Genomic DNA, 7,676 nt, shown 5'->3' with positions numbered 1-7,676 from the left:
GTCAGGCAACCCTGCGCTCCCGCTACCCTGGCGCTGATCCAGCCGGATGAGCCCTGCTTTCTTTCTTTAACCCAGGAATACTTGCCCAGAGCTGGCTCTTCCCACATCAATCAACAATCAAGAAAATGAGCCAGCCCAACAGAGGAAATTCCTAAATTAAGACTCCCCCAGGTATCTCTGGGTCTTGTCATGGTGGCAGTTGAAGCTAACCAGGAAGAGGCGGCTCTGACTCGAGGAAGGCTTTCTGTATCAGGATGAATCAAAAACAAAGTTAGCGTAACAACATAAGGGTAACTCTTTGGTGCAGATGTGTCTACAACTTCAGGTGGTAGGAACCCAAAATGGAGCAAATGTGAAATCAGCCGCACAGAACTGGCACCCTCGCCCTCATGAGCTTTCATTTATTTAATTTACCCCAGAAAGAATTAACCTGTTTTCAAGTCAACAGAAGGAAAGTCCTCTGTGATTTCCCATTAGACTGTGAGACAGGTTTCACTAAAGAGTTCCCTAAAGCAATGAGTTTTTACTTTCCTGAGATGATCAGAGCATTCAGTCCTCAATGTGCAAGAAGTGTCCACCTCCCTGCTTGGCACCATTTTGTCAAGTGCGAGTGTCAAATTCTTTACAGCTTCAAATTAGCAACGCAGGGCTGCAACTCCAGTGTTTGTTTGTTTAAAAAAAACCAGCCGAGATTTTTCTTTGTGTTTGTTTAAGCTTCATTTAATTCGGGCTCCGATCTGCCCGTCTTTGATTGCATTTCCAAATCCTAAAGAAAAAATGATAACTCTTTCTGCCAATTGTAACAAACCACTGGTGTAGTTTATTGCTTTGGGGGAAGAAGAAGGAAAAAAAAAAAACAAGAGGAAGGAAAAAAAGACAGAGAAAGAAAAAGAAATCCTTTAATACTCAGCTGACAGCTTTATCCAAAAGCGGGGAGAAACCCTGCGTTTTCAAAGCACCCGACACATTTGTAACAACCTCTTTACTGAGTGCGCTACCTTCTTTATTGTTCTTCAGAAACAGCCTATTGGAGCTCTCTAGCTTGCAATGTGAAAAATGAAAGAATTTCCTCCCATCTGTGCCTCTCTTATCTCATAATTGTTTTGTTCAGAGAGGTAGGGAGACCTGTATAAATGTGTCTGGTGTTTTATTTTGTCCTCACCAAGCCCCTTCAGCCTTTTCTCTGGGGCTTTGACTCCTTTGGTTCAGTTTCTGCCTGAATCCGAATCTCTTGCTTACTGTTCTCCACGTCACACCCCACTCAGCTATTGGAGATTTCATTTCAGAGTTAGAGGCAAGGGCATTGGGAAGGCCACACACCCCGCCTGTCTGTGATAGGTGGGACAAAGGTAGGCATGTTTACATGGTGTCCACCTCACATCACAAATGCCCTAGTTTGGGCATGCCGGGTCTCACCTATCATCATGGTGAGCATGAAGCCTTTCCCTTCTCTGCTCTCTCAGGAGGCTCAACCAACTAAGTGTCTCTGTGCTTTGTTGCACCTTCAAGGAACCCTCATCTCTCTGAATTCCACTCATTCAGTCTTTCTCTAAACCTGATGTCTTCCCAGCATAGGCAAAGCCATTGTCAGCAGCAGACAGGACTGAGAGACTAGAAGTGGCTCAGTGGGAGGAGGTGGAATCTTGTAAATGTGGTGAACAATGCATACTTCAGGAAAAGGTCATGGAAGGAGTTCTACATGGACAAAAATGGAAATCATTTCCTAAATCTTGATGGCATGAAACAAAGCAATTATCCCTGCCTGACACCCTCAGCACAGAGGTCTAGGCAATGCAGTCCATGCAAAAGATATTATAGCATACCCATCTGTTAGCTTTTCTATGATAATCTTGTCTATCAGATAATCCCCAAGTCTTGGAGCCTTACAGCAGAAAACTTTCTTTTCATTTATGAGTTTGCACGGTTTCTGGGGTTGGCCCCACCAGGTTGAGCTTGAGTTGGGTCCATTGCTTGAGTCTCTTCCTTCTGCAACTCTGGCTTATCCAGATTATCTCCTGCTGACTGGAGAAGCACAAGAATGCAGACCCCAGCAGTCCAAGCCTAGGCATACTCCTCCATACACTGCTCTCATCTTGACAGGGATGCTTCATCCTGGGAAGGAAGAAACGGGAAACTCTAAGTGGTCTTTTACTCAATAATAATCCAGTCCGTAGCTAGGGCAATTGACCAGCTGTGTATACAAAAGGATCTGAGTTTGGATCCTAGCACCCATGCAAGAGGCCAGGCATGATGGCACGCATCTGCAGTGACAGCTATGGGGAAGCAAAAACAGGAAGGTCCCAGAGTTCACTAGCTGCCAAGTGTAGTTTAACACAGTGATCTCCAGCTCCCAGTGCTAGACCCACCTCAAAACACAATGTAGAGAATTCCTAAGAAACAGCATCTGAGGTTGACCTCTGGACCCCATATATACATGCATCCATGTGTGTACACACACATACACACACACACACACACACACACACACATATATACAAAATACTTAATGACCCTGTCTGCTAAAGTTGCCAGAGGTATGTGGCAGAGGAGGGTCTAAAAGACATGAAATAATAAATCTATGAAGTGGGACTCTCTGATCTTCCTACTTTCCCCTGCTGATTGAAACTACCCTCCAAAGACATTTTAGAATCATTTTTGGATGTGCAGACATTTCAATCTGATAGTAGCTTCAAAGGTCATCTAGCCCATTGTCTCCCCAAAGGAAATTTCTAGTATCATCTCCACTAATGAGATCACTTCCTTTAATGCCTGCTATACACACACACACACACACACACACACACACACACACACATCTCTTTCTACAATAGGGCAATGCTCCAGCATCCATGGGCAGCTGTTAGGGATCCCAAGCCTTCTGTCTAGTTACCCTTGCCAACTGGACACAGCCTAGACTCATCTAAGAGGAAAGCATAAATCAGATTGGCTTGTGAGCATATCTTTGGGGAGTTGTCTTGATTGTTAATTGATGTAGGAGGGCCAACCCACAGTGGCTGATATCATCCCTGGACAGGTAGTCCTGAGCTATACAACAAAGCTAGCTAATCATGAGCATGTGAGCGAGCCAGCAAGCTGAGCCCCTCTATGGCTTCAGCTCCAAGTTCCTGTTCCGATGACCTAGAGTGTAAGACAAATCCTTTCTTCCCCTAATGTCAGTATTTTATTACAGCAACAAAAGGACTCGAACACCTTCCCCTCTCAAAGTAAGACATATAATGCCAAGATGTTTCCTTAAAGCTCTGGTTTCCAGTCACCATGTTTCCTACACATGTACAATGTTGCTATTATGCTATTATGCTATTAAGAGCCTATATCTGGGCCCAGTGCTCCAAAACAGCATTCAGAAAGTAACAGGTTATGGTTTTCTTGAGTTGAGGTTAAGTCACTTGGAGTACAGAACATTCTTATATATGTTGCTCAACTATTTGTCTGCTGACTAAACTATTGCATACTTTGCAATAGTTAGGGGAATACAATAGTAAATATATCTGATATGGCTCAATTCACATGAAGGCTACTTGGAGACATAGATAATAGGTTGGTTTGATTTTTGTTTTTCTCAGTAACATGGAAAGGTGCATACCATAGCCAGGAAAGACTTCTCTAAAGAGGCAACATCTTAGCTGAGACCTGAAGCACAGAGAGGAAGCTGGCCAAAGGGATAATGGAACGTAGGACACACGGGGACTTTAGGCTGAACAGCACTGGGTCTTTAGTATGGGAAGAGCCTGGGATATTCAGACACGGAAGCAGGGTGAGCAGAGACAAAGCCCCATGATGACAAGATGGAAATTCATACATATGGCCAGCTGCGGAAGAAGCCCAGAATGTATACACGATAGGAAACCATTGGTGTCCACTGAAATAAGTAAGTGTATGACATTACCCAGATCCACACGTTCTGTACATGTACCCATGCTGGAGAGAATGCCTACTTGAAGAACCTGATAAATTAGGCTCTATTAATTCAGCCTGTTAGCCAGCAAGCCCTACCTTCTCCCCGAAGACATGCAAGGCAGCCACATTTGTTCCATGACTTTACACAAAGAAAAGGCATGACCATAAAGAGGTGAGCAACAATGCTCTCAGGAGAGGAGGGGGCATATAATAGAGAACTAAAAGGCAGAGCCTTCAGGGCTATGGTTTTCAGGACTATGCAGTTCATCTTCTCAAATGGCCAGCACACCCAAAGGCTGGGGATCAATCATAGGAGATGAGAACCGGGTGTGCAAAGGTGCACACTCAGGAACCCAATAATGAGAGCATCTATCCTGGTGGGCCACACACAGCTGATGCTGCTTCCTCCCATCAAGCTCCTCGGGTTATAGTCTTGCCCAGGCCAGAAGGTCCAGCTTTGTGATGTGCTTCCCAACTAGGCCTCACCAGCATGTTGGTCAAGACAGCCTGCCCAGGGCTATACAATGATGCTTCTAACTTCTCCCCCCTGGGACTGTCACTGCCACTCTCATTACTGGCCACTTTGTGGGCTTTGATGATATGGAAAGGATATGTGACATCATTGGTCCTTAAAGTTTAGACCATAAGCCAAAGAAACTTGAATTCAGACAATAGAAAAATTATTAGCACAAGTAAGATAGGCCAAGGAAGCACTGAGCATAATTACAAGCTTAATGTTATCACATAAGAAGGAACTCTGTATAGACAAGGGGATACCAGGAAGCCTTCACAAGCCAAGTTAATAGGTATAGACCTAGATATAGATAGAGAATAGATAGACATATGAAGATAGATATAGACATATAAATACAGATGATAAAGATATGGATTAGATAGATGTAGATACAGAGATGATAGGTAGATAGATAGATAGATAGATAGACACTAGGTGATAGACAGATAGATGGATGATAAATAGATATCTTCCCTAATAATTCTCTTTTGTTGTTGTTGTTGTTGTTGTTGTTGTTGTTGGACTATAGCCTGCCTCAAGAATCAAGGAACTTCGGGAAGTGGCTATCATATTCAGGAGCCACACCGAGGGACAATCACAGCTTTTGCAGAGGTGGGGGATTGCCCTGTATAGTGGGACAGTACTGTCACTCTGTTCCTTTCTTTGGCTCCTCTCCTGCCCAGCCCAGAGTGGCTCTGTCATAGCCCCATGTCACATCATTCTCTTCCTGTCATTTTGATTACGAGCCATCACTCCAGCCTATCACTCCCTTCCTGACCTTAGTTCAAAGATGCACCGACTTCTGACAATCAAACCCAAACTACTGAGGTAGTCCTTCCATTGATCAGCTCTCCCATATTACATTCTTCAAAGGAGAGAAACAAGTTCTCTCTCTCTCTCTCTCTCTCTCTCTCTCTCTCTGTGGTGTATAATAGATATATAATATAGTAAAAATATTTTATATGGCAATTATAACCAAATATATAAATATATATTTATTTGCATATATGCAAATATATGTCACATGTGTATGTTACACACAGTGAGTGACAGGTATTTTTTTTCTAACCTTCCATTTTGAGTGCATCTCCCCACTTGCACAATCGTGGGCACCTTCTGTACTGGGCACAGCATAGAGTCTATATACCAAGGATTGTGTGGCTCAGATAACTGACTTGATGGGTTTTATTCTATGTTTTTCTGTATATCTGTTTTCTCATTCTTTGAGTGATCATATAGTGACAATGTTTCAAAAAGAGAAAGAAGGGACAGCAGGGAAGCCGACCTTCTTGGCCTAGAGTGAACTCTGCACCCAGCACCCTGAGCTTCTGCCACTGAACGAGGCTCTTTTGTGAGAACCAACCTCAAGCCTTTTGCTGTTGTACCAGAGCCTTGGCTTCCGGCTCCATCATTCTCCACTGATCTCAAAATGCCCGTTCATTGCTCACACGATGCCCCTCCTCTCTTAGCCTCTAAGAACTCCCAGAGCTGGGGTTGGACAGCTGTGCAGAGCCTCATGTTCTCAAAGAGGCAATGGCTCCAGGTTCAGCCAGCAGTGGAAAGACAGCAAAAGGGATGGATGGAATTTCTGCTCCATGTGTTGATGCTGTTAATAAATAAGGCTTTTTCTCTAAAGACCTGAAATCTGTCTGCTCATTCCAACACACAAAATTATTCATTTAAGAAATCCTCATTGACATGAAGTAGGTAGGGACTTACTAATCACTGACCCCATTTTGCAGACTGGAAAACCTGAGACCTAGAAGGGAAGTGGAGTGTGTAAGCACTGGCAGTGCGGGTGTTTTGCATACCTGGACAGCATCCTACTTAGGGAGAGGGCAGTCACAGCACCCTTGCTAGCATGCTAAAAGAGGAGCTGGAGCTCCTCTGGGTCCCCAGGGATCTGTACTGAATCTCTAGGGAGCTCTGTGACCAACTACCTTATCTCACTACCAACTCCCTGAGGACCAGTCCCAGCCTCAGTCCTTCCCTCTTCTCAGTTCTCCTAGGACCTAGCAGAACGAGAAAGGGACCCCTGACTTGTGGATCATCCAAACCCTTGCAAAACATCTTCTCTAGTCCAGGATCTCCTGGCCCAGGGAGGTTTTCAGGCCATCTTCTCCTGCTAGTTCTCCAACTGTCAGAGCTCCCAGCCTCCAGGTAACCATGGCAATCACCAGTATTCATAACAGCAGTGACAGGAGCCTCAGCAGGCCCCGTCTGACCTGCTCTGCTGCAGATGGGGTGCCATCTTCCTGAAGCTTTTGTGGAGAGCGGTGGGCGGGCACAAATCCAGCATCGACCCCTATACACCTGCTGCCTGTGTTGAGTGGCTGCTAAGAGAATCTACCTCCCAGACTCAAGAGCCAGTGCAGGAAGAGGCTTTGAGTCTCCTACTGTTGGAGTATGGCTTGGGCCATATGAGAGCTAGGATGGGATTCAAGAACGCAGTGGCCATCTAGGTGGGAGCTAAGAATGAAGGCTTTTGCTCTGAACACCTACCACTTCCAGTCTTAGCCATGCTTCCAGAAGGGTCAGCCACCATGGAAGGCTAGCTCAACTGAATGGAGGGTGGGGGTGGGGGCAGGGGGATGTTATCGTGCCAAAAAAAAAAAAATTTAGAGGGGCACTCACTAGCTATCTCATGTGCCCCTTACCCAATGTTAAAAAGCCAAAGCAGAGCGTCCTGACAAGCTGTGGGAGCTTGTTGCACAGCCACCACAGAGTCTGCTGTACCTCTACCGCCAGGACCATGCAGCCTGCTAAAAGCTACTGCAACCCCCTACCTGCACGCCCCTCCCCCCTTTCTCTTTCTTCAGCCTGTTCTCCAAGCTCTTTCCAGTTCTCTCACACTGGCAGAACCTCTACCAGTCTGGCCTCGCTTTACTTCTCTGCCTCCCCCACCCCCTTCCTATTAACTACTCCAGGGTTATACAGACCTCAGCAGGCATCCCATACCCAAGGCCCACAAAATGGGGGTGTGGGTCAGGAAGGCACTCTAAGAATCCTGCCAAAAACTCAGAATTTTCGGGTCCAGTTTCTTCTGAGAAATCTTTAAATGGAAAGAGCAAAGGTGAAGAAAATAAGTTTCTTTTTTTTTTAATTTTTAATATTTTTATTACATATTTTCCTCAAGTACATTTCCAATGTTATCCCAAAAGTCCCCCATAGCGCCCCCCACTTCCCTACCCACCCATTCCCATTCTTTTGGCCCTGGCATTCCCCTATATTGGGACATATAAAG

The 7,676-nt window shown here is 45.2% G+C and overlaps 1 long non-coding RNA gene across 1 annotated transcript in view; it reads right to left on the bottom strand.

Annotated features, from left to right (window-relative positions):
• Nucleotides 1-882: 882 nt before the first annotated feature.
• The window catches only part of LOC110307248, a 41,472-nt gene continuing 34,678 nt past the window's right edge, over nt 883-7,676 (bottom strand). The window contains exon 2 of the long non-coding RNA XR_003838426.1: nt 883-2,112. This is a non-coding gene — a long non-coding RNA (uncharacterized LOC110307248). The remainder of the gene's footprint in view (nt 2,113-7,676) is intronic.

Source organism: Mus caroli, chromosome 12 (assembly GCF_900094665.2).
Source record: "Mus caroli chromosome 12, CAROLI_EIJ_v1.1, whole genome shotgun sequence".
NCBI lineage: Eukaryota > Metazoa > Chordata > Mammalia > Rodentia > Muridae > Mus > Mus caroli.
Note: the sequence above shows the minus strand (reverse complement) of the source record. Positions and strands in the feature narration are given on the sequence as shown.